This window comes from Lampetra planeri, chromosome 4, assembly GCF_965212315.1.
Source record: "Lampetra planeri chromosome 4, kcLamPlan1.2.h2, whole genome shotgun sequence".
Taxonomy (NCBI): domain Eukaryota; kingdom Metazoa; phylum Chordata; class Hyperoartia; order Petromyzontiformes; family Petromyzontidae; genus Lampetra; species Lampetra planeri.
In genome coordinates, this window is record NC_136110.1 from 19,692,632 (window position 1) to 19,720,014 (window position 27,383).

Below are 27,383 nucleotides of genomic sequence, written 5' to 3' on the forward strand. Positions count from 1 at the left end.
AAGAACAACAACAACGCAATCAACATCAACGATCGTACAAAAGCATGCAATAAATACAACTGTAAGAAAAAAATAACAAGACAGCAACAATCAACGAAACGTAAGCGATTTGGAACGTGTGCGGGTCGCTGGCCCGTCCCGGACGGTCGGCGGCCCACTCGCAGAACGGGAACGCGATGAAAGTCGAGGAACGACAGGGGGTAATCCCCCTGTCGCAGCTGGAAGTCCACCGCCGTCCCGTGTCTCTAAAGAGTTAGTCTTGGGCTTGTCCTGTGACCGTGCCCGCAGCTGGGTCGGAAGGGCTGCAGGGCTCGAAGGTCCCGCAGACCTGGCAGGCGTCCTCCGAGCAGGGCCCCTCGTCCCCCGCAATGTCACGGCCGGCCTGTCTGGAACAGGTACGACAGGCGCTCTAGCGAGATCAATGGACGCAGGCAGGGGAGAGTCAGCAGCAACAGACCCCGGCAAGGCAATATTGGGGGATGACGCATCATGTAAGGGAGCAACATATGGTTTCAAGCGCGACGTATGCACAACCCAGCGACGAGACCCAATCTGGACGCGTGCTGTCTGTGGGTTGGGAACCGCAATGAGGCGTACGGGACCATGCCAGGGTTTGTGCAATTTCGGCGAGGTCCCCGGACGTACCTGTGGACAATGAAGCCAGGCTAGGTCCCCAACCTTCCAAGGGCACTCCCCCTCAGACCGTCGCGCATATCGCTCGTTCCGGGCCTGGGCTTTGGCCGTAGCCACGCGGGCATTCTCCCGCGCCTCCGTGACTCGGCGAACCGTGTCCTGGATGTATTCAGGAAGTGGTTTCCGAGGTCCCTTCACCCCAGTTCCCAATTGCACATCCACCGGCGGCACGTTTTCCCGACCATACATAAGGTAAAACGGCGAATATCCTGTAGCCGCATGAGGCGTCATCCTGTACGCCGAAAGCACCCCGGGGATGTGCAGATCCCAATCTGATTGTTGTTCACTCACGGTATGGCAAAGCATGGCAGACAATGTCCTGTTCAGCCGTTCAACCATACCATCCGTCTGCGGATGGTATGGGGATGTCCGTACTTTCTTAGTCCCAAGGCCCGCGCACACTTCCGCCAATAATTTAGAAGAGAAATTCCTGCCCTGGTCCGTGAGGAGTCTCTCAGGCGCCCCCTTATCCATAATATACCCAAACAAAAAGGCGTCGGTAATGGCCGCGGCCGACTGATCGGGCAACGGCCAGGCCATCGGCCAACGGGAGAGGTACTCAACCCCTACCAGCAAATATTTATTACCCCTCGCCGATGGTGGAAAAGGTCCCAATATGTCCAGTGCCACCAATTCATTGACTCGAGACACCTGAATAGACTGGAGAGGCGGCACGTAAGGATGTTTCGGCGGCTTACGTTGTGCACACGCAGGGCACGCGCGCACGTGCCCTACGACATCTGTCGCCATGCCGTGCCAAAAATAATGACGTTGCAACGTCAACAAGGTCTTCTGCACCCCTAAATGTAAGAGAGTGTCACAATGGAGGGTTCTAATCAACTCGAACCGCAAGGACGTTGGTACCACCAGGCGCCAACGTTCCTGGAACCCCTCCCGCCACATAAGCAGACCATCTCGGAGAGCGGTTTGCGGCCCCACAGCCGTACTCGGACTCCCATTGTCCTTAGCAGACCGCTTCCGCAAGGACACCAATGACTCATCCATCATCTGTTCCCGGATCCAGACAGACCGCGGCAGATTCAAAACCCCGTCAGCCGGTCCCGGTTCCATCGGAGTGTCCGACTTCTCGACGGCCAGCGTGAGCGGCTGAGGGGGGTTTGGAATCGGCGAACACCTATGCGTCCCCGACTCACATTTACAAGGGCCGCGCCGCGGTAATCTGGAAAGTGCGTCAGCGTTCGCATGGCGCACACCCTTCCGATGTTGAATTTGGAAGGAAAATTCCTGTAGCGTGTCCAACCAACGTGCCAACTGTCCGGATGGCTGGTCAATTTTAAGGGCATATTGCAAGGCCGCATGATCCGTACGCACAATAAAAGAACGACCGTAGAGGTATGGTCGAAATTGCCGTAGGAAAAAAACAACCGCCAATAGTTCTCTGCGAGTGACACAGTAGCGGGTTTCCGCAGGAGACAAGACTCGGCTACCATACGCCACGACACGCTCTACACCCCCTCTAGACCGTGATAACACCGCCCCAATACCTGTGTCACTCGCGTCCGTATCAAGAATGAATGGGTGATCGAAATCGGGATAATCCAATGTTGGGGCCGTGGCCAATAGATCACGCAGACTCCGAAAGGCCGCCTCCTCCGGCTGTCCCCAACCAAACTTCCGTCCTTTACCCGTAAGGAGATGCAAAGGCCTCGCAATCGTCGCAAAACCCGGCACGAATCTTCGGTAATACGAGGCAAATCCCAAAAACCGCCGAACATCCCCCACGGTGGCCGGAGTCGGCCAATCCCGGACGCACGCCGTCTTTTCCGGATCCGTGGACACTCCCTCAGCGCTCACAATGTGCCCCAAATAGCGGACGGACCGTTGCAGTAGGTGACATTTCTTTGGTTTGAATTTCAATTTGGCAGAACGCATCCTCGTGAACACTGTCTCCAGCCGCGTCAAATGTTCATCGAATGTGCGGCTGAAGACAATGATATCGTCCAAATATATAAGACATGTCTCCCACTGCAACCCCGTCAAAACGAGCTCCATCAATCTTTGAAATGTAGCAGGGGCCGCATTCAATCCCATCGGGAGACAGTTGAATTGAAATAACCCCTGCGGCGTACGGAAAGCGGTTTTCTCCCGTGAGGACTCGTCAAGGGGAAGCTGCCAAAATCCCGAAGAGAGGTCCAGTGTGGAAAAGAACTTAGCCCCCGACAATGCGTCGAGGGAGTCATCCATACGCGGCAGGGGGTACGCATCTGCCACCGATATCTTATTCAATTTGCGGAAATCAACACAAAATCGCAATTTGCCATCCTTCTTCTTAACCAAGACGACTGGAGCGCCCCATGGGCTGTTAGATGGCGATATAATGTCCGCAGCCAACATGTCTTCCACTGCCCCCCGTACGTGTTCTCGCTCCGCAGGACTCATCCGATGCGAATTTAATCGAATAGGGGCAGCATCGCCCGTCTCAATGTGATGGTAAAGCAAGGAAGTGCGGCCCAAATCCAAATCATCGGAGCTGAACACATCGGAATATGTCAACAACAATTTACGCAGCGCACCACGTTGCTCCATGGACAGGGAAGAATTTTCGTCACATAATTGAGCAACCCAACGATCATCCGAACTCCTTGGCTCGGAAACCCCAGCAACAACTCCCCGGCTATGTGGACAATCATGGGTCGCAAACGCCGTAGTGGCATGTGCCACAACCGTACCGGCCGGGACACGGACGTTTTCTCCCCCCGCATTAAGCACCTGTAAAAACGGTAATTGATCCGGCCGGACGATGGTCTGTGCCCCCACTAACGCCAACCCGGTTGTTATTGTGGCGGACGGTGACAACAAGACCCCTACTGCTCCTAGCCGATCAGGCAGGGGCTTCCGATACCGCAAGGGTATAAGCATCTGTGTACCAGGTGGAATGTCCACAGATGCGACGGACAGCGCCTGCACTTGTACGGCCGAAGCAGGTCGCCCCCAGGGCGACGGCAGAAACGAGATTTGACGGCCCCCCGGCAGTTCAATACAATTCTCATTGATTTTGATCAAAATGGGCATCTTAGCCAAAAAATCGGTGCCTAACAAACAAGGAACCGCCAAAGATCTCGATATCAACACAACACCCGAGGCCGACACATCCCCAATAGATATCTTAGCATCCACCTGACCCACGATGCCCATGCTACCCCCGTTCGCAGCGACGCACGACCCATAAACCGGACGCACAGCCCCCGACGGAATGCCCAACAGATGGAAAATGACATCCGATATAATAGTCGCAGACGCCCCCGAGTCGACCAAAATGCGCACGTCCACACCTTGTATGGACCCCGGTACAGTGGACGAACCCGTAGCGGCCGCGACAACTCTCCGTGCCAATTTGCGCCACTGCGTAACTGAATGACAAGGCCCCGTCGATGGCCTTTCTTTAACAACAACAATAGGATCGCGCAACACAGGTGGTGGGTGAGGTGGAAAGCCTTGCCGAGTGTCTGGTGCGTGCCGACATGCCTGTTTCGGAGGATCTTTAGCCGACTTGACCGGTGCCGAGGCCTCCTGCTGCGGCGGAGCCGGGAAGCGGGCCCAGCAGTCTCTGGCGTAGTGGCCCCTACGCCCGCAGCGGAAACATTCGGCCTCGTTGCACCGAAGCGCAGGCCTCGCCTCCTGACGGCCCCGTTCTGGTAGCATCGCGCGCGGTCTCGGCCCGCCGCGTCCCGTCCATGGAGCGGAGGCGGCCGTCAGTTGTTGAGGGCCCCGGTCATCCGGAACATAGACGGCCTGCGCAGGGTCCCACCCCAGCGCATCCCCTTCTTTGACGGGCCCCCCCGTCCACGCCGTCACTTGTTTCCAGCGACGGAGGTTGAATTGCGCATCGAGACACTTAGCAGCCATCCGGGAAGTTAGCTTCTCATGCCCACACACAGGCATGGGGATCCCTAGATCCCGAGACAACTCCAACATTTTCCCTAATATGAGAGGCTCAAGCAGGTCCTGTGGCGTCTCAGGATAAGCTGCCATGGCCAGCTCCAGCACCGCACCCCTGAACGCCACGGGCGACTCCTCTGGTGCTCGTTGTCGTTGAGCGAATCGCCGATGCGCATCATCTGGTGGCTCATAAGCATCGGCCATTTCTTGAAAAACACCACGTAAAGTTGCCTTCTTATCGGTCGCTATGGAACGGAAGAATCGGACAGATTCGTCGTCCAGAAGAGTCGGCAACACCTCCAAAGCCTCCGCATCGGTCCATCTTGCTGTGCGTACCGCCGCCAAGAAGCGGCAGGCGAACGCGCTCCAGTCCCCACCGACGGAAAATTCTTTAACTGTTGTAAGGTGGCGACTCCGACTCCTCTTCCCGCCGTCTTCCAATGGTGGTGGTTGTGATGGCAAATTCAAAATGGCGTCGGCCCGCGGCGTGGCCAAGATGGCGGTTTGGCGCCACGGAGCGCGCAAAATGGCGGCCTCTTGCCGCGTGGGCAATGGCGGCGGCAGGACAGGCAACGTGGCGGCCCGCGGAGCACCACTTGCATCATCCATCGTCCCTGGCGCGACGAGATGGCATAGATGCGCCAGGACGTCCTGAAGTGCCTCCAGTTGTACCGCCATCGCTTGCCATCGTTGATCCGCGTCTGATGATGTCGACGGACCCGCCACCGCGCCAACATCCTCCACACCCGTTCCCGTGGTCGCCTCAGCCTGGCTCTCCTCCACCACCCCAACAGGATCCGTGGTTGGAGGGAGTTCGTCGTCGTCGGACGAAGAAGCCGATGCTGGCGCCGGATTAACTTTCTTCCCCACTTGTTTCGACATGCCGTTGCACTTCCGACACCAGTGTAATAAACGACTGGACCACGATGTCTGGCTCAGTGTCCTTTATTATTCGGTTCGTGCTGTACACCCACACGGCTGTCTTTACTCTGTAGCTTCTCCACGGTGCTGACTCCAATGTCGGCCCGATCCCCAACAGCAGCTCCGCTGCTGTTTCTCTCACACAGCCCCCCTTGGCTGTACTCTCTGCTGCTCTTCTCCCTCCGCAGCTCTCACAGCTTCTTGCTCTCTCTCTCTCTCCGCAGCTCCTCCTGGCAGCCACACCGCTGCCTCTAACACGCAGCCCTCCTGGCTGTCTCCTCCCCAGCTGCACACCACTCCGCAGCTTCCTCTTATCTTCGGGGTTGGCTCCCGATCGCCGTCGGCGCCCCCCCTCTCCACACTTGCCCGCGTGGCCTCACTCTTTTCCGCTCACACCCCGACTACCTTCCCCTTCCGGTTTACCCGCTTAAAGCCCCGAACCTTACCCCCACGTCACATGACTCCACCCCCCGTGACGTCACCTCCGGAAGGTCGCTTACGCCCGCATTACACGATTAATATTCTTCATTGACATGGAAAGTCATTTTCTTGAAACCACTCCACGTGCATTTTAATCGGTTATGATGTTGCTTATCTGGATAAAAGTGCATTGGCCAGGAATCGATCCCAGGTCTCCCACGTGGCAGTCCAGAATTCTACCACTGAATCACCTATACCACATTCCGCTCGAATTCTTTTTACGTGAGATGCATGAATACTCTTATTTTTTCCATCCTCCAAAATTGTGTTTTCTCTGTATATATAGAATCTGAATTTTATCATCACGATATGCAGATGATGGTGGGTTCTTTTTTATATTTGCTCCAAATTTGCAGTTTATTGTTGTTTAGTTGGATAAAAGTGCATCGGCCAGGAATCGAACCCGGGCCTCCCGCATGGCAGGCGAGAATTCTACCACTGAACCACCAATGCCTCGTGTGTCTGGTGTGATTTTACGTGAGATGCATGAATACTGATCTTCTTTCAGTCGCGTGTAAGTGAGGCTTTTCTGTGTTTCTTAGGCTCCTGACTTTCCCATTTTTCATGAATATCCGAAGATGAAGATGGACTAAATTGATTATATGCAAGTTATTGGGATGTTGTTAAAATATTTCTTCACCTCTTCTTGGTTCTTTCGGTAAAGTCACGTAGAAGGGAAGTAATAAAATAATAAAAAATAAAACATAATAAAATGAAATAATTCTCACGACGTTTCGGCTACAACGCAAGCAGCCGTCTTCAGTTGAAGAATGAGACACTACCAAGCTAGGAGCTTATATATAAACTGGGTTGGAGGTGGAAGAGCGCCTTAACAAAAAGAATGTGCATATGAAGAGGAATTTAGCATATTCATGGCAAATACGTAGGAGGTGGGCGGGGGGGTTTCAAAGTCATATTATGCCCATTCATTAGGCAGGATCAGCAGCACCAAGGGGGGGTGCAGGGAGTAGCATTAACAAAGGAAAGGAATGTTAATGATATGTAGCTGCAGTTACTAAACAACCACGTAGAAAACTAAAGTATAAACTACATAAAAAACTAAAGTATAAACTGCATAGCACCATCAGTATACTTACTATACTCTACAATAAGCTGATTTACTAACAGCAAGTAATACATTACAATTCTACGTCGTAAAAAATTGTATAATATGCTTCCATCTAAACTTTATTCTCTTACATCAGACGAGCATATACCGTACTATATACTGCCATAGATAAACCCAACATTTAATTATATACTGTATTGCTATAAACCACATTTTAATATAACACTATGTATTATTCTACCCACCCTAATGTGTATCGAAATGGTGTATTACGTCCTTCCAATGATTGCTAAGCCAGAATCCATCTTCTCGGTTAAAATTGTCTCTGTGTTTGTATATGTGGATCGCCTCATGAACGAATCTCTCATGATAGCCAGATGGCTTGCAGAGAACCTCTGTCTTGGAGAAGTCAATGTCATGTGAGCCCACTGAGTTGTAACAATGATCTGCCACGGCTGATGTGTTTGTCCTACCGTGTTTCAGGTCAGCTTTATGTTCACGGATGCGGTCCGAGACATGTCGTTTGGTCTCCCCAATGTAACTGCTACCACAGAGGCAACTTAGTTTGTAGACACCAGGGTACTGTATGTCTGGAACCACATCTTTTACAGACGGTACCAGATCACGGATTTTATGTACTGTGTTGAATCGGACCTGGATCTTGTGTTTAATCAGGATTTTGGAGATCTTTTTTGTGACCCCAGCAATGTAGGGTAAGGTGATGGTCTTGAAAGGCTCCTCAACAGGATCCTTCTTGATGGTTGGAGTGATGGCTTTGCGGATTGTGTAGTCGGAGTAACCATTAGCCTTAAGAGCTTGGCGTACGTGTTTGAGTTCACTGGAAATGTGTTCATGGTCGGAGATGCATTGGGCTCTATGATATAGAGTCTTGATGAGGGATTTCTTCTGGGATAGATGGTGGTGGGAATCCGGTTTTAGGTATGCATCCGTATGGGTGGCTTTCCTGTAGACAGAGTGGCTCATTGAACCATCAGGTCTCCTTTTGATTAGGACATCCAAAAAGGGTAGCTTGCCATCTTTTTCGACTTCCATGGTGAATCTGATGGCTGGGTGTATGGAATTGATGTGGTCGAGAAATTGGTCTAGAGCAGGCCGGCCATGTGGCCAGATGACACAAGTGTCGTCTACGTACCTCTTCCATAAGGTCGGGCGTAGAGTGGCAGTCTGGATGGCGTCCGTCTCAAATTTCTCCATGAAGATGTTGGCTACAACCGGAGATAGGGGGGAGCCCATTGGGGTGCCCTCAATTTGCTTGTAGAAAGTTTCATTCCAGGTGAAGTATGTATTGGTTAAGCAGTGTCTCACCAGGGAGGGTACCCCAGCATTCAGTCCTTGATGAACCAAGTCTTCAATGATTGCGATGGTGTCAGGTACAGGAACCTTGGTGAATAAGGAAACCACATCAAAACTGACAAGCAGGTCGTCTGGGGACAGGGCAATCCCCTTGATTGTCGATACCAGGTCAGTAGAGTTTTGTACCGCAGAGGTGGTTTTTCCAGTAAAAGGCCGTAGTATTTCAGACAAAAAACGAGCCAATTTATAGGTGGGGGAGTTGATAGTAGAGACAATGGGACGAAGAGGTGTATCTTCTTTATGTATCTTTGGTAAGCCGTATAATCTTGGTGGCCTGGCTGCAGAAGGTTTCAACGAGAACTGTTTGGTCTGATCAAATAATGCGGTTGAATCAGAAATGATTTTGTTGGTTTTAGTGACGAGGCTGTTGGTGGGGTCTCTTTTTATTTTTGTATAGCTGCCATCGTTGAGTAGTTCTTGAATTTTGTTGTTGTATTCTATTTTGTCCATGATGACAGTGGCATTGCCTTTGTCGGCTGAGAGGATGACAATGTCATCCCTCTTTTTTAATTGAGCTAATTCAAAACGCTCATCTTTGCTGATGTTGCTAGCTGGCATCTAAGCGTTTTTGAGGGTTGCAGAGATTTCGGATCTTGCTACGTCTGCAGCGATGTGACTCAAGCCCTTGAGAGCTACATCTACTCGAGCAATTATATCATTAACTGGTATGTGTCTAGGTGTGACTGCAAAGTTTAGTCCTTTAGCTAAAACGGATTTCAAACCTTCAGAAATAGAACTGTTACTGCGATTAATTACGACTTTGTTAACATCTAGCTTTTTAATGTGTGGGTCCGGTTTCTTGTTTGAGAGGCGGTTGAATTTGGAAATCAAGTTGTCCTTACATTTAGTCGACATAGCGGCAGCTGAAGAGGCAGTCATTTTTTCTACATGTTCCCAATCCGATGTGGACATTGTTGCACTCAAAGATAAGTATGATTTGTAGAGTGTCTTGTCTAACTGATCTAGTTCGGTGCGCGTAAGTCTGATTTTCTCTGAGATAAGAGCTAAGCTAGTTCTAGACAGAATTCGTTTCGCATTAGAAGAAGTTACAGCAGCAGATGTTAGTGTAAATGCGTTTGGTATTACCTTAGATACGCGGCATCTCTTCAGAAAGGTGAGAGACTCGATTAGCTGAGCCTTCTTATCACGGAGCTTGTTGAAGGATCTCAAAGTTATGTGGAAACCCTCCCCGTAGAGGCGGTTAAATTTCGATTTAAAGCTTTCGTGACTGCAGGGATTCATCTTCTTGGTTCTTATTATTTTATTACTTCCCTTCTACGTGACTTTACCTAAAGAACCAAGAAGATGAATCCCTGCAGTCACGAAAGCTCACCATGGAAGTCGAAAAAGATGGCAAGCTACCCTTTTTGGATGTCCTAATCAAAAGGAGACCTGATGGTTCAATGAGCCACTCTGTCTACAGGAAAGCCACCCATACGGATGCATACCTAAAACCGGATTTCCACCACCATCCATCCCAGAAGAATTCCCTCATCAAGACTCTATATCATAGAGCCCAATGCATCTCCGACCATGAACACATTTCCAGTGAACTCAAACACGTACGCCAAGCTCTTACGGCTAATGGTTACTCCGACTACACAATCCGCAAAGCCATCACTCCAACCATCAAGAAGGATCCTGTTGAGGAGCCTTTCAAGACCATCACCTTACCCTACATTGCTGGGGTCACAAAAAATATCTCCAAAATCCTGATTAAACACAAGATCCAGGTCCGATTCAACACAGTACATAAAATCCGTGATCTGGTACCGTCTGTAAAAGATGTGGTTCCAGACATACAGTACCCTGGTGTCTACAAACTAAGTTGCCTCTGTGGTAGCAGTTACATTGGGGAAACCAAACGACATGTCTCGGACCGCATCCGTGAACATAAAGCTGACCTGAAACACGGTAGGACAAACACCTCAGCCGTGGCAGATCATTGTTACAACTCAGTGGGCTCACATGACATTGACTTCTCCAAGACAGAGGTTCTCTGCAAGCCATCTGGCTATCATGAGAGATTCGTTAATGAGGCGATCCACATATGCAAACACAGAGACAATTTTAACCGAGAAGATGGATTCTGGCTTAGCAATCATTGGAAGGACGTAATAAACCATTTCGATACACATTAGGGTGGGTAGAATAATACATAGTGTTATATTAAAATGTATAGGTGGTTTATAGCAAAACAGTATATAATTAAATGTTGGGTTTATCTATGGCAGTATATAGTACGGTATATGCTCGTCTGATGTAAGAGAATAAAGTTTAGATGGAAGCATATTATATAATTTTTTACGACGTAGAATTGTAATGTATTACTTGCTGTTAGTAAATCAGCTTATAGTAGAGTATAGTAAGAATACTGATGGTGCTATGCAGTTTATACTTTAGTTTTTTATGTAGTTTATACTTTAGTTTTCTACGTGGTTGTTTAGTAACTGCAGCTACATATCATTAACATTCCTTTCCTTTGTTAATGCTACTCCCTGCACCCCCCCTTGGTGCTGCTGATCCTGCATAATGCATGGGCATAATATGACTTTGAAACCCCCCTGCCCACTTCCTACGCATTTTCCATGAATATGCTAAATTCCTCTTCATATGCACATTCTTTTTGTTAAGGCGCTCTTCCACCTCCAACCCAGTTTATATATAAGCTCCTAGCTTGGTAGTGTCTCATTCTTCACCTGAAGACGGCTGCTTGCGTTGTAGCCGAAACGTCGTGAGAATTATTTCATTTTATTATGTTTTATTTTTATTATTTTATTACTTCCATTCTACGTGACTTTACCAAAAGAACCTAGAAGATGAATCCCTGCAGTCACGAAAGCTTTAAATCGAAATATTTATTCACCTGTTATAAAGATTTGGTAGAACCACTTTCCGCAAAGGGAAATCCTTTGTCACTACTCGTGTCCAATACTAGTTAGTGCATTTCGTTGTCAAAATAACTGCGACCTGATTTCCGCAGCTGAAAGTGACCCCACCGTGTTTTTTCTGCAAGTATACAAGGGACTGAATTTTATGCGATTACTATTCTTCATTGACATGGAAAGTCATTTTCTTGAAACCACTCCACGTGCATTTTAATCGGTTATGATGTTGCTTATCTGGATAAAAGTGCATTGGCCAGGAATCGATCCCAGGTCTCCCACGTGGCAGTCCAGAATTCTACCACTGAATCACCTATACCACATTCCACTCGAATTTTTATTACGTGAGATGCATGAATACTCTTCTTTTTTCCATCCTCCAAAATTGCATTTTCTCTGTGTATATAGAATCTGAATTTCATCATCACGATCTGCAGATGATGGTGGGTTCTTTTTTTATATTCGCTCCAAATTTGCAGTTTATTGTTGTTTAGTTGGATAAAAGTGCATCGGCCGGGAATCGAACCGGGGCCTCCCGCGTGGCAGGCGAGAATTCTACCACTGAACCACCAATGCCTTGTATGTTTGGTGCAATTTTACGTGAGATGCATGAATACTGATCTTCTTTCAGTCGCGTGTAAGTGAGACTTTTCTGTGTTTCTTAGGCTCCTGACTTTCCCATTTTTCATGAATATCCGAAGATGAAGATGGACTAAATTGATTATATGCAAGTTATTGGGATGTTGTTACAAATATTTCTTCACCTGTTATAAAGATTTGGTAGAACCGCTTTCCGCAAAGAGAAATCCTTTGTCACTACTCCTGTCCAATACTAGTTTTTGCATTTCGTTGTCAAAATAACTGCGACCTGATTTCCGCAGCTGAAAGTGACCCCACCGTGTTTTTTCTGCAAGTATACAAGGGAATTAATTTTATGCGATTAATATTCTTCATTGACATGGAAAGTCATTTTCTTGAAACCACTCCACGTGCATTTTAATCGGTTATGATGTTGCTTATCTGGATAAAAGTGCATTGGCCAGGAATCGATCCAAGGTCTCCCACGTGGCAGTCCAGAATTCTACCACTGAATCACCTATACCACATTCCACTCGAATCTTTTTTACGTGAGATGCATGAATGCTCTTCTTTTTTCCATCCTCCAAAATTGCGTTTTCTCTGTGTATATAGAATCTAAATTTTTTCATCACGATCTGCAGATGATGGTGGGTTCTTTTTTATATTCGCTCCAAATTTGCAGTTTATTGTTGTTTAGTTGGAAAAAAGTGCATCGGCCGGGAATCGAACCCGGGCCTCCCGCGTGGCAGGCGAGAATTCTACCACTGAACCACCGATGCCTCGTGTGTCTGGTGTGATTTTACGTGAGATACTTGAATACTGATCTTCTTTCAGTCGAGTGTGAGACTTTTCTGTGTTTCTTAGGCTCCTGACTTTCCCATTTTTCATGAATATCCGAAGATGAAGATGGACTAAATTGATTATATGTGAAGTATTGGAAAATGACGGCAGGAAACTCCTTGACGGGAACCCACTTCTTTTATTAAATCTTGACTTGTAACGATACAACGCGTGGCCTCTCTTCTTCACAATGCGGTCACCATACAACAGTACAACTCGTGACCTCTTCTCTCCGCCCTACGCTTCTCTTGACTCTCGTAGATTCTGTGCTGCTGGCTCTCTGTGCCTCGTGTAGACTCCGCGCCTCGGCTACACTCTTCTCTCGTCTCGTGTAGACTCTGCGCCTCTGCTACACTCTTCACTCGTCGCGTGTAGACCTTACGCCTCTGCTACACTCTTTACTCGTCTCGTGTAGACTTTACATCTCTCTCTGGCTACACCGTATGCATACTCGGCTCGTGTAGACCTTTCTCTCTCTCTGGCTACACCGTATGCATACTCGGCTCGTGTAGACCTTTCTCTCTCCCTGGCTACACACTATACATCGCTCAGCTCGTGTAGACCTTTCTCTCTCTCTGGCTACACACTATACATTACTCAGCTCGTGTAGACCTTTCTCTCTCTCTGGCTACACACTATACATTACTCAGCTCGTGTAGACCGTTCTCTCTCTCTGGCTACACACTTATACCTTACTCTCCTCTACTCTCCCTTACTCTCCTCTCCTCTCCATTACTCTCCTCTCCGGGCTCTATCTCTGCACCTTCGTCTTCATTCTTAGATGGTTCCACTTCTGCCCCCTACTCCTCTGTGCATCACCTTATATATCTCTTCCTCCCTGGAGACGGAGCGGATGCGGACCTCAACGTCGGCACCGCTCCTCAGTTACCCAATCACCACGCGCTATCTCCACGATCCGTTTTCGCCCAGCGCGTGTTTCCACTCCCCGACCAATCACACCGCGCTGCCACCCGATCACTCCCTCTCAGCGCGTCACCGGCACACAGCCAATCAGAGCACTACCCCCACCCGCGCACTGACGCCTGCTCCTCCCCGTCAGCGCGCGTCACCACACACACACCCGTACATACGCGCTGGCACACGACGTATACACCCAGCGCGTATCACCACTACATCACCCCCTCCCACATAGCTCGCAGCCGGCCCGGCTGCTAACAACAACCAACCGCAACGATAAGACGACAACCAACAAAAAAAAACCCTGTAACCCACCCAGTGTGCCCCGTAACATAACAACAACAACAACAACAACAAGAACTATGTACAGATTGACAATGAACACGAAAAGTCAACAATAACACAATACAAGCAAATTCCAAAAAACGAACGCGCCCCACGTCCCTGCGACTACACGCAGTGACGAGGCGCTGCAACTGCCCCGACTCCTCACGAGGCAGGTCATGCAAAGTAGCACGACCTGGCGCGAGTCCGTCTGGCTGGTCCGTCGTATGGGGCGGGACACTGACGACCGTCCGGCGGTTCCGGCTGCTCCAGACGGCGCGGAACGGGCCTGAAAGGGCCGGCCCCGCCGCGGAGATCCGGCCGCCGGTGATCGGCAGCTGTCAGTTCCGAGACACCTGGGAGCAGATCAGGCGAAAATACGTGTGGATCAGGCAGAGACATTTCCCCCTCTGGGTCGCCGGTCACGTCACACGCCCGGCCATCACGACACAAGGGGAGGCCATATGGAGGCGAGAACGGTTTCAGTCGGGAGGGGTGAACGTACCAACGGCGCTTTCCCCACTTTATCTGAACGCACTGGGGCCGTGCAACGCACACGACCTCCACGGGTCCCCTCCACGGTCTCAACAATTTAGGCGACGTAGCCAAGGGTGCCTGAGGGCAATGCAGCCAGGCCCTGTCACCTGGTTTCCATTCGTGCATGGACACCTTCCGTGCCCGCAACCGTTCATTAGCAATTTGGCGAGCCCGCGAATTAAGCCGTGCGGCTTCCCTCGCCTCTGTCAGCTTGTGAATATTAAACTTAATATGTTCTGCCAATTTAGAATTAGTTCGTGGAGCGGACAGGCCAAGTTGCGTTTCCATTGGCGGGTCAGCTTCCCGACCGTACATCAAATAGAATGGGGAAAATCCCGTAGCTGCATGGGGGGCCATTCTATACGCGGCAAGGACTCCCGGGACCTGCAGGTCCCAATCTACATGTGCCTCGCACACCTGCTGGCACAGCATGGAAGTCAAAGTTTTGTGGAGTCTCTCCACCATCCCGTCTGTCTGCGGGTGGTACGGGGAGGTACGCACCTTCTTGGTACCCAACAGATCGCACACCTCTTGCAACAATTTACTCGAAAAATTTTTACCTTGGTCGGTCAACAGGCGTTCGGGAGCCCCCTTGTCCAGGACATAGCCCTGGACGAAGGCGTCCGTCACAGCCGCTGCCGACTGGTTAGCGAGAGGCCACGCCATAGGCCATCGGGTAAAGTATTCGACCCCCACTAACAAATATTTATTCCCTCTCGGCGTGACTGGGAAGGGCCCCAAAATATCGAGTGCAACGAGCTCGTTGGTACGCGAGACCTGAATAGATTGCAGCGGTGGATTAGCTGCCACGGGCGGTGGTTTATGCCTGGCGCACTCAACGCACCCCTTCAGAATATTTACCACATCACTTCCCATTCCCGGCCAGTAATAGTCACGCTGAAGCAGGGCAAGCGTCTTGTTAACTCCCAAGTGCAAGAGGCGTTCGTGTGCCGCCAAGACAACCCTCCCCCTCACAGCGGAAGGCACCACGAGTGCGTTCCGCCGGGACAAACTGTCCCATCTCAATAACATGCCCTGCTCAAGTACATAGGAGCCGGTACGCTCCTGGTCCCCCTCGGGACCCCCAACCTTGCGGCGCAATGCTAGCAGCGAGCTGTCCGCCATCTGGAGACGGCCCCATTCGCTGAGCGACAACGAGAGCAGCGAGTCCCGACCCTGAGAGGCAGTGGAATCATCCACGATCGGTGCGCCCGCTGTCGCAGCCAGTGCCCCCATCTCCCCCGCAAGCGTCGGTTTACAGCGCGCCGATCCCGACAAACACGCGCATTCATCACAAGGCAACAACCGCGACAAGCAATCGGCATTTGTGTGTCGCAACCCCTTACGGTACGTAGTCGTAAACTGATAGTCCTGGAGGACTTCCAACCAACGCGACAACTGGCCCGAGGGTTGGGCGACCCTCAATGAATACTGTAGCGCCGCGTGGTCCGTTCGGACCGTAAAGTGACGACCATAGAGATATGGCCTAAACTGCTGCACAAAAAAGACAATGGCAAGCAGCTCGCGACGGGTGACGCAGTAGCGCTGCTCCGCCGGAGACAACACCCTACTACCGTAGGCGACAACTCTTTCGACACCCCCAACGACTTGGGATAGCACCCCCCCAATGCCCGTGTTGCTAGCATCCGTGTCCAGCAAAAAGGGACTCGCAAAATCGGGATAACACAAGGGTGGGGCACCCACCAAGGCGTCCCGGAGGGAGCGAAACGCGGCCTCCTCCTCCGGTCCCCATTTGAACTTCACTCCCTTCGCCGTTAGAGCGTGCAAGGGTTTTGCAATAGTGGCGAAGTGCTCAACGAACCGCCGATAATAAGAAGCAAACCCGATGAAACTACGCACGTCGGAAACGGGCGTAGGTGTCGGCCACGAACCGACACAATCCGTCTTCGCGGGATCGGTGGAGATCCCCGAAGAATCGACAATGTGACCCAAGTATCTAACCGACCTACGAAGGAGGTGACATTTGGCCGGTTTAAATTTCAACTTAGCCGATCGCATTCGCAAGAACACCCCTCTCAATCGCTGGAGGTGTTCTTCAAACGTTTTACTGAAAACAATGACATCGTCCATATAAATCAAGCATGTATCCCACTGCAAGCCCGACAAAACCAACTCCATAAGTCGCTGAAACGTCGCTGGAGAGGAGTGAAGTCCCATGGGTAACCGGTTAAACTGGAACAGCCCCCCTGGAGTCCGAAATGCTGTCTTAGGTTTCGACTCTTCGTCGAGCGGCAACTGCCAAAACCCCGATAACAAATCAAGAGTCGAAAAATATCGCGCACCAGACAATGCATCGAGGGACTCATCCATCCTGGGGAGCGGATACGCGTCAGCCACAGAGATCTTATTCAGGCGACGGAAATCAACGCAGAATCGCAGGGACCCGTCCTGCTTCTTAACCAGCACAATAGGCGCTCCCCAAGGGCTAGAGGAGGGCGAAATAATATCGGCTTCTAGCATTTCGTTAACAGCCGACTGAACGTGTTCCTTCTCCACGGGACTCAGTCGGAAGGGATTTAGCTTGACCGGCGCCGCATCGCCCGTTTCAATGTGATGGTGCAACAAATCCGTGCACCCAACGTCATACTTATGTTTACTGAACACATCAGAGAATTCAATGAGCAACTCGCGCAGCGCACCCAACTGCGCCGCCGACAAATCGTCCGAGGCGGCGCATAGCGAATGGACCCATTCAAGGTCTTCCCTTGGCTCAACGTTCCGCGCGGGGCTCGAGCCCACCTGCGCAACCAACCCATCATCCACAGGGACCCGCGCCGCGTGAGCCAGCACGGTGCCCTGCGGAATGACAGCTGGTCGCGACCCCGCGTTCAAAACCATCACAAACGGATCCCTGTCAGCCCGCACCAAAGTGTGAGCCACCGATAAATCAAGACCTCCGACAGCCTTGTTAGAAGGACCCAAAAGCATACTTTGTCCCGAAGCCTCCCTCACCCATGGTTTCCGCAACCGGAGGGGAATCAACATCTGTGAACCCGGGGGCACTTGCACGGTCTGCGTCGCCACCGCTTGTATCATAGCGCACGCCGTCCGAATGTCAGTAGGGCCCGTCAAAAATGAAATCCGGCGACCCGATGGCAGTTCAATGCATCGTTGATCGATAAGAATTTTAATAGGCATTTTAGCCAAAAAATCAGTGCCCAAAAGACACGGAACTGCCAAAGAAGACGAAACGAAAACGGGTCCCGACAATTTGATATCTCCAATGCAAATGGACGCCCTAACCTGACCGATAATGCCCAACGATCCCCCATTAGCGGCGTAAAATGGCACATCCACTGGAAGCAGCGGACGACATTGGACTGGAAGAATATTATAAATGAGGTCCGATATAATAGTTGCCGATGCCCCCGTGTCCACTAACACCCTAATCTCAACCCCATCAATAGATCCCGTAACAACGGACGAACCCGCCGAAGCAGCCACAATTCTATGCCCCAATTCCGCCCATTCAATGTCTCCCTGGTCCCGGCCGAACCCCCCTCGCCGAACCGAATCCCCGAACCTTAACCGGCCCTCCTCCGCCGCAACGCGGCGTCCCATGTGTGCCGAATAAACAGGCCGAGCGTGTGAGGTGCCGCGACTTGCCGGGGATTGTAGAGATGACTTGGGCTCTCGGTCGTCGTCCACCCGAGCTCCCATGGCGCGCTGACGCGGAGCGCGGCACCCGGACGCCACGTGGCCCCGGAGGCCGCAGTTATAGCACGTGACGAGGGTCGGAGTAGATCTTGGTTGCTCCGACTTTCGGCCCGATCGCAGAGGCGACCGGGCCCCCGGCCTCCAGTCCCCTGGTCGTCCCGTGGCGAACGCCTCCTCTCGTGGGCTGACGACTTGGGGTTCGGTGACCACCGAACCCGGGGCTGCGACGACAGCAGCGTTGCAACCAACGCCTTGTTTCCGTTGTAGGGCCTCGTGCGCTTGAATACTCGTGGCGACTCTCAAAGAAGAAATATCAATCTCGTCAGCTGTGTTGATAGGGACCCCCAGGTCCTGCGCCAACTTAAGCAGCTGCTCCAAAACCATCGCGTCTTGGCCCTCCTCGTCCATCCGAGGGAACGCAGCATCAGCAAGAGCCAGCAACGCCGTGCGATAGGCCAGCGCGGTCTCCGTGGCCGCTTTCCGTCTTGCGTAGAAATGATGGCGGCACGCCGAGGGAGGTCCGTAGACCCTGGCCAACAAACCCAGCGCATCCTTCAGCGTGGAGCGGTCCGACTTCCGTGCAGCCCTGAAGGCCGCGAGCGCATCGTCGTCCAGCATGGCGGGCAACGCCCGCAGCGCCGTAGCATCGGACCACGCTGACATCTCTTGATGCGCCAAAAACCTTCGCTGAAATTGGCCCCAGTCTCCGCCTTCCGCCTTGAAGGCTGACAACGTGGGCAGACGCTGCTGAAAAATGAAGTCATCCGCCTCGTGGTTCCTCTCCGCCTCTCCGTCGGTGTGTAAGATGGTGGCTCCAGCAGCAGACGTAAAATGGCGGACCCCCTCGCGCGCTGATGACGTCGATGCGCGTGCTTGGGAACCCACCACCACGTGGCGCTCGCCGTTCCCGCCAAAAGTAGGCCCAGGCGCAATGGCGGGAATCCCCCATTCGTTTTGGCGGGAATCTGCGGGGCGACCTTGTAAAATGTCCCCCACCGTCCCCGCTCCTCCCGACGAGCTGATCTCTGCCAAGATGGACGCGGCGGCGAGCAGCAGCTCCGCCAGTCGGGAGTGCGCCTCACGAAGCCCGGCGTCGGTCCCCGGTCGCTCGGCCGGCGCCGTCGACGGATCCTGTAGCGTGGGCAAGTCTTCCTCCTCACCCCCCGCCACCAGCGGCCCCGAGTCGTCCAGGTTTTCCTCGCGGTCAATCCCGTGGGTCCTACGGGTCTTCCTTGTCTCCATGCTTGGAAGCCCGTTTCACTTCTGACGCCAGATGAAGTATTGGAAAATGACGGCAGGAAACTCCTTGACGGGAACACACTTCTTTTATTAAATCTTGACTTGTAACGATACAACGCGTGGCCTCTCTTCTTCACAATGCGGTCACCATACAACGGTACAACTCGTGACCTCTTCTCTCCGCCCTACGCTTCTCTTGACTCTCGTAGATTCTGTGCTGCTGGCTCTCTGTGCCTCGTGTAGACTCCGCGCCTCGGCTACACTCTTCTCTCGTCTCGTGTAGACTCTGCGCCTCTGCTACACTCTTCACTCGTCGCGTGTAGACCTTACGCCTCTGCTACACTCTTTACTCGTCTCGTGTAGACTTTACATCTCTCTCTGGCTACACCGTATGCATACTCGGCTCGTGTAGACCTTTCTCTCTCTCTGGCTACACCGTATGCATACTCGGCTCGTGTAGACCTTTCTCTCTCCCTGGCTACACACTATACATCGCTCAGCTCGTGTAGACCTTTCTCTCTCTCTGGCTACACACTATACATTACTCAGCTCGTGTAGACCTTTCTCTCTCTCTGGCTACACACTATACATTACTCAGCTCGTGTAGACCGTTCTCTCTCTCTGGCTACACACTTATACCTTACTCTCCTCTACTCTCCCTTACTCTCCTCTCCTCTCCATTACTCTCCTCTCCGGGCTCTATCTCTGCACCTTCGTCTTCATTCTTAGATGGTTCCACTTCTGCCCCCTACTCCTCTGTGCATCACCTTATATATCTCTTCCTCCCTGGAGACGGAGCGGATGCGGACCTCAACGTCGGCACCGCTCCTCAGTTACCCAATCACCACGCGCTATCTCCACGATCCGTTTTCGCCCAGCGCGTGTTTCCACTCCCCGACCAATCACACCGCGCTGCCACCCGATCACTCCCTCTCAGCGCGTCACCGGCACACAGCCAATCAGCAGCACTACCCCCACCCGCGCACTGACGCCTGCTCCTCCCCGTCAGCGCGCGTCACCACACACACACCCGTACATACGCGCTGGCACACGACGTATACACCCAGCGCGTATCACCACTACATATGCAAGTTATTGGGATGTTGTTACAAATATTTCTTCACCTGTTATAAAGATTTGGTAGAACCGCTTTCCGCAAAGAGAAATCCTTTGTCACTACTCGTGTCAATTACTAGTTTTTGCATTTCGTTGTCAAAATAACTGCGACCTGATTTCCGCAGCTGAAAGTGACCCCACCGTGTTTTTTCTGCAAGTATACAAGGGAATGAATTTTATGCGATCAATATTCTTCATTGACATGGAAAGTCATTTTCTTGAAACCACTCCACGTGCATTTTAATCGGTTATGATGTTGCTTATCTGGATAAAAGTGCATTGGCCAGGAATCGATCCCAGGTCTCCCACGTGGCAATCCAGAATTCTACCACTGAATCACCAATACCACATTCCACTCGAATTTTTTTTACGTGAGATGCATGAATACTCTTCTTTTTTCCATCCTCCAAAATTGCGTTTTCTCTGTATATATAGAATCTGAATTTTATCATCACGATATGCAGATGATGGTGGGTTCTTTTTTTATATTCGCTCCAAATGTGCAGTTTATTGTTGTTTACTTGGATAAAAGTGCATCGGCCGGGAATCGAACCCGGGCCTCCCGCGTGGCAGGCGAGAATTCTACCACTGAACCACCGATGCCTCGTGTGTCTGGTGCAATTTTACGTGAGATGCATGAATACTGATCTTCTTTCAGTCGCGTGTAAGTGAGACTTTTCTGTGTTTCTTAGGCTCCTGACTTTCCCATTTTTCATGAATATCCGAAGATGAAGATGGACTAAATTGATTATATGCAAGTTATTGGGATGTTGTTACAAATATTTCTTCACCTGTTATAAAGATTTGGTAGAACCGCTTTCCGCAAAGAGAAATCCTTTGTCACTACTCGTGTCCATTACTAGTTTTTGCATTTCGTTGTCAAAATAACTGCGACCTGATTTCCGCAGCTGAAAGTGACCCCACCGTGTTTTTTCTCCAAGTATACAAGGGAATGAATTTTATGCGATCAATATTCTTCATTGACATGGAAAGTCATTTTCTTGAAACCACTCCACGTGCATTTTAATCGGTTATGATGTTGCTTATCTGGATAAAAGTGCATTGGCCAGGAATCGATCCCAGGTCTCCCACGTGGCAGTCCAGAATTCTACCACTGAATCACCTATACCACATTCCACTCGAATTTTTTTTACGTGAGATGCATGAATACTCTTCTTTTTTCCATCCTCCAAAATTGCGTTTTCTCTGTGTATATAGAATCTAAATTTTTTCATCACGATCTGCAGATGATGGTGGGTTCTTTTTTATATTCGCTCCAAATTTGCAGTTTATTGTTGTTTAGTTGGATAGAAGTGCATCGGCCGGGAATCGAAACCGGGCCTCCCGCGTGGCAGGCGAGAATTCTACCACTGAACCACCGATGCCTCGTGTGTCTGGTGTGATTTTACGTGAGATGCATGATTACTGATCTTCTTTCAGTCGCGTGTAAGTGAGACTTTTCTGTGTTTCTTAGGCTCCTGACTTTCCCATTTTTCATGAATATCCAAAGATGATCATGGAGTTAATTTAATATATGGGTTGATTCCGCAGTTTTGGCGGGTTCGCATCATACTAGCGCCTCTTCGTACCCAAGTTTGCGACGATCGCTAAACCACTCCAAGCCCTCACCGCAAAGGGCCAGAAATTTTGTCGCGCTGCGCGATGGCCTCGCCAACGCGCTTCCCCTTGGGTACCCCGATTTCTCTCTGTCATTTGTGTTGGATGCAGACGCCAGCGACACCGGAATCGGCGCTGTACTGTCGCTGGTAGTGAACGGAGTAGAGAGGGTCGTGTCTTATGGAAGCCGTGTACTGTCCCCTGCAGAGCAGCGTTATTGTGTAACGCGCCTCAAATTGTTGGCTATTGTGCATTTTGTACTGCAGTACAGACCGTCCCTTTATGGTAGGCAATTCCTTGTGCGCACGGACCATGCAGCTCTTCAATATACGTTGCGGGTTGACCAGCCATCCGGCCAGCTCTCCCGCTGGTTAGAAATTTTGCAAGATTATTCCTTCACGGTCACCTACAGGAAAGGTGCACGTCACTGTAATGCGGACGCATTGTCGCGATTACCGCCGAGGGACCGCTATGCGTGTGTAATAAACGACTGGACCACGATGTCTGGCTCAGTGTCCTTTATTCGGTTCGTGCTGTACACCCACACGGCTGTCTTTACTCTGTAGCTTCTCCACGGTGCTGACTCCAATGTCGGCCCGATCCACAACAGCAGCCCCGCTGCTGTTTCTCTCACACAGCCCCCCTTGGCTGTACTCGCTGCAACTCCTCTCTCTCCCTCTCCGCAGCTCCTCCTGGCAGCCACACCGCTGCCTCTAACACGCAGCCCTTCTGGCTGTCTCCTCTGCAGCTCCACACCACTCCGCAGCTTCCTCCTCTCTTCGGGGTTGGCTCCCGATGGCCGTCGGCGCCCCCCCCTCTTCTCACTCGCCCGCGTGGCCTCACTCTTTTCCGCTCACACCCCGACTGCCTTCCCCTTCCGGTTTACCCGCTTAAGGACCCGAACCTTCCACCCACGTCACATGACTCCACCCCCCGTGACGTCACATCCGGAAGGTCGCTTACGCCCGCATTACACCACCCTCCCCCGTAGAAAAATCCCAGCCGACCTCGGCTGACCAATAGCAAATCGTAATGCGGCGAACCGAGCTTCCCCCCCTAAAGGACACTAAGCATACAATGTAACAGCAAGAACAACAACAACAACGCAATTAACATCAACGAACGTACAAAAAGCATGCAATAAATACAACTGTAAGAAAAAAATAACAAGACAGCAACAATCAACGAAACGTAAGCGATTTGGAACGTGTGCGGGTCGCCGGCCCGTCCCGGACGGTCGGCGGCCCACTCGCAGAACGGGAACGCGATGAAAGTCGAGGAATGACAGGGGGTAATCCCCCTGTCGCAGCTGGAAGTCCACCGACGTCCCGTGTCCCTAAAGAGTTAGTCTTGGGCTTGTCCTGTGACCGTGCCCGCAGCTGGGTCGGAAGGGCTGCAGGGCTCGAAGGTCCCGCAGACCTGGCAGGCGTCCTCCGAGCAGGGCCCCTCGTCCCCCGCAATGTCACGGCCGGCCTGTCTGGAACAGGTACGACAGGCGCTCTAGCAAGATCAATGGACGCAGGCAGGGGAGAGTCAGCAGCAACAGACCCCGGCAAGGCAACATTGGGGGATGACGCATCATGTAAGGGAGCAACATATGGTTTCAAGCGCGACGTATGCACAACCCAGCGACGAGACCCAATCTGGACGCGTGCTGACTGTGGGTTGGGAACCGCAATGAGGCGTACGGGACCATGCCAGGGTTTGTGCAATTTCGGCGAGGTCCCCGGACGTACCTGTGGACAATGAAGCCAGGCTAGGTCCCCAACCTTCCAAGGGCACTCCCCCTCAGACCGTCGCGCATATCGCTCGTTCCGGGCCTGGGCTTTGGCCGTAGCCACGCGGGCATTCTCCCGCGCCTCCGTGACTCGGCGAACCGTGTCCTGAATGTATTCAGGAAGTGGTTTACGAGGTCCCTTCACCCCAGTTCCCAATTGCACATCCACCGGCGGCACGTTTTCCCGACCATACATAAGGTAAAACGGCGAATATCCTGTAGCCGCATGAGGCGTCATCCTGTACGCCGAAAGCACCCCGGGGATGTGCAGATCCCAATCTGATTGTTGTTCACTCACGGTATGGCAAAGCATGGCAGACAATGTCCTGTTCAGCCGTTCAACCATACCATCCGTCTGCGGATGGTATGGGGATGTCCGTACTTTCTTAGTCCCAAGGCCCGCGCACACTTCCGCCAATAATTTAGAAGAGAAATTCCTGCCCTGGTCCGTGAGGAGTCTCTCAGGCGCCCCCTTATCCATAATATACCCAAACAAAAAGGCGTCGGTAATGGCCGCGGCCGACTGATCGGGCAACGGCCAGGCCATCGGCCAACGGGAGAGGTACTCAACCCCTACCAGCAAATATTTATTACCCCTCGCCGATGGTGGAAAAGGTCCCAATATGTCCAGTGCCACCAATTCATTGACTCGAGACACCTGAATCGACTGGAGAGGCGGCACGTAAGGATGTTTCGGCGGCTTACGTCGTGCACACGCAGGGCACGCGCGCACGTGCCCTACGACATCTGTCGCCATGCCGTGCCAAAAATAATGACGTTGCAACGTCAACAAGGTCTTCTGCACCCCTAAATGTAAGAGAGTGTCACAATGGAGGGTTCTAATCAACTCGAATCGCAAGGACGTTGGTACCACCAGGCGCCAACGTTCCTGGAACCCCTCCCGCCACATAAGCAGACCATCTCGGAGAGCGGTTTGCGGCCCCATAGCCGTACTCGGACTCCCATTGTCCCTAGCAGACCGCTTCCGCAAGGACACCAATGACTCATCCATCATCTGTTCCCGGATCCAGACAGACCGCGGCAGATTCAAAACCCCGTCAGCCGGTCCCGGTTCCATCGGAGTGTCCGACTTCTCGACGGCCAACGTAAGCGGCTGAGGGGGGTTTGGAATCGGCGAACACCTATGCGTCCCCGACTCACATTTACAAGGGGCGCGCCCCGGTAATCTGGAAAGTGCGTCAGCGTTCGCATGGCGCACTCCCTTCCGATGTTGAATTTGGAAGGAAAATTCCTGTAGCGTGTCCAACCAACGTGCCAACTGTCCGGATGGCTGGTCAATTTTAAGGGCATATTGCAAGGCCGCATGATCCGTGCGCACAATAAAAGAACGACCGTAGAGGTATGGTCGAAATTGCCGTAGGAAAAAAACAACCGCCAATAGTTCTCTGCGAGTGACACAGTAGCGGGTTTCCGCAGGAGACAAGACTCGGCTACCATACGCCACGACACGCTCTACACCCCCTTTAGACTGTGATAACACCGCCCCAATACCTGTGTCACTCGCGTCCGTATCAAGAATGAATGGGTGATCGAAATCGGGATAATCCAATGTTGGGGCCGTGGCCAATAGATCACGCAGACTCCGAAAGGCCGCCTCCTCCGGCTGTCCCCAAACAAACTTCCGTCCTTTACCCGTAAGGAGATGCAAGGGCCTCGCAATCGTCGCAAAACCCGGCACAAATCTTCGGTAATACGAGGCAAATCCCAAAAACCGCCGAACATCCCCCACGGTGGCCGGAGTCGGCCAATCCCGGACGCACGCCGTCTTTTCCGGATCCGTGGACACTCCCTCAGCACTCACAATGTGCCCCAAATAGCGGACGGACCGTTGCAGTAGGTGACATTTCTTTGGTTTGAATTTCAATTTGGCAGAACGCATCCTCGTGAACACTGTCTCCAGCCGCGTCAAATGTTCATCAAATGTGCGGCTGAAGACAATAATATCGTCCAAATATATAAGACACGTCTCCCACTGCAACCCCGTCAAAACGAGCTCCATCAATCTTTGAAATGTAGCAGGGGCCGCATTCAATCCCATCGGGAGACAGTTGAATTGAAATAACCCCTGCGGCGTACGGAATGCGGTTTTCTCCCGTGAGGACTCGTCAAGGGGAAGCTGCCAAAATCCCGAAGAGAGGTCCAGTGTGGAAAAGAACTTAGCCCCCGACAATGCGTCGAGGGAGTCATCCATACGCGGCAGGGGGTACGCATCTGCCACCGATATCTTATTCAATTTGCGGAAATCAACACAAAATCGCAATTTGCCATCCTTCTTCTTAACCAAGACGACTGGAGCGCCCCATGGGCTGTTAGATGGCGATATAATGTCCGCAGCCAACATGTCTTCCACTGCCCCCCGTACGTGTTCTCGCTCCGCAGGACTCATCCGATGCGAATTTAATCGAATAGGGGCAGCATCGCCCGTCTCAATGTGATGGTAAAGCAACGAAGTGCGGCCCAAATCCAAATCATCGGAGCTGAACACATCGGAATATGTCAACAACAATTTACGCAGCGCACCACGTTGCTCCATGGACAGGGAAGAATTTCCGTCACATAATTGAGCAACCCAACGATCATCCGAACTCCTTGGCTCGGAAACCCCAGCAACAACTCCCCGGCTATGTGGACAATCATGGGTCGCAAACGCCGTAGTGGCATGTGCCACAACCGTACCGGCCGGGACACAGACGTTTTCTCCCCCCGCATTAAGCACCTGTAAAAACGGTAATTGATCCGGCCGGACGATGGTCTGTGCCCCCACTAACGCCAACCCGGTTGTTATCGTGGCGGACGGTGACAACAAGACCCCTACTGCTCCTAGCCGATCAGGCAGGGGCTTCCGATACCGCAAGGGTATAAGCATCTGTGTACCAGGTGGGATGTCCACAGATGCGACGGACAGCGCCTGCACTTGTACGGCCGAAGCAGGTCGCCCCCAGGGCGACGGCAGAAACAAGATTTGACGGCCCACCGGCAGCTCAATACAATTCTCATTGATTTTGATCAAAATGGGCATCTTAGCCAAAAAATCGGTGCCTAACAAACAAGGAACCGCCAAAGTTCTCGATATCAACACAACACCCGAGGCCGACACATCCCCAATAGATATCTTAGCATCCACCTGACCCACGATACCCATGCTACCCCCGTTCGCAGCGACGCACGACCCATAAACCGGACGCACAGCCCCCGGCGGGATGCCCAACAGATGGAAAATGACATCCGAAATAATAGTCGCAGACGCGCCGGAGTCGACCAAAATGCGTACGTCCACCCCTTGTATAGACCCCGGTACAGTGGACGAGCCCGTAGCGGCCGCGATGACTCTCCGTGCCAACTTGCGCCACTGCGTGACCGAGCGACAAGGCCCCGTCGAAGGGCATGCTTTAACCACAACGTTAGGATGGCGCAA

The 27,383-nt window shown here is 51.8% G+C and overlaps 4 non-coding genes across 4 annotated transcripts; all 4 read right to left on the reverse strand.

Annotated features, from left to right (window-relative positions):
• Positions 1-6,376: 6,376 nt before the first annotated feature.
• Positions 6,377-6,447, reverse strand: TRNAG-GCC (transfer RNA glycine (anticodon GCC)). The gene has a single exon. It is a non-coding gene; the product is annotated as a tRNA-Gly (tRNA).
• A 6,162-nt stretch (positions 6,448-12,609) lies between these two features.
• Positions 12,610-12,680, reverse strand: TRNAG-GCC (transfer RNA glycine (anticodon GCC)). Its single transcript has one exon. It is a non-coding gene; the product is annotated as a tRNA-Gly (tRNA).
• Positions 12,681-21,085: 8,405 nt separating this feature from the next.
• Positions 21,086-21,156, reverse strand: TRNAG-GCC (transfer RNA glycine (anticodon GCC)). Its single transcript has one exon. It is a non-coding gene; the product is annotated as a tRNA-Gly (tRNA).
• Positions 21,157-21,867: 711 nt separating this feature from the next.
• Positions 21,868-21,938, reverse strand: TRNAG-GCC (transfer RNA glycine (anticodon GCC)). The gene has a single exon. It is a non-coding gene; the product is annotated as a tRNA-Gly (tRNA).
• Between the last annotated feature and the right edge of the window lie 5,445 nt (positions 21,939-27,383).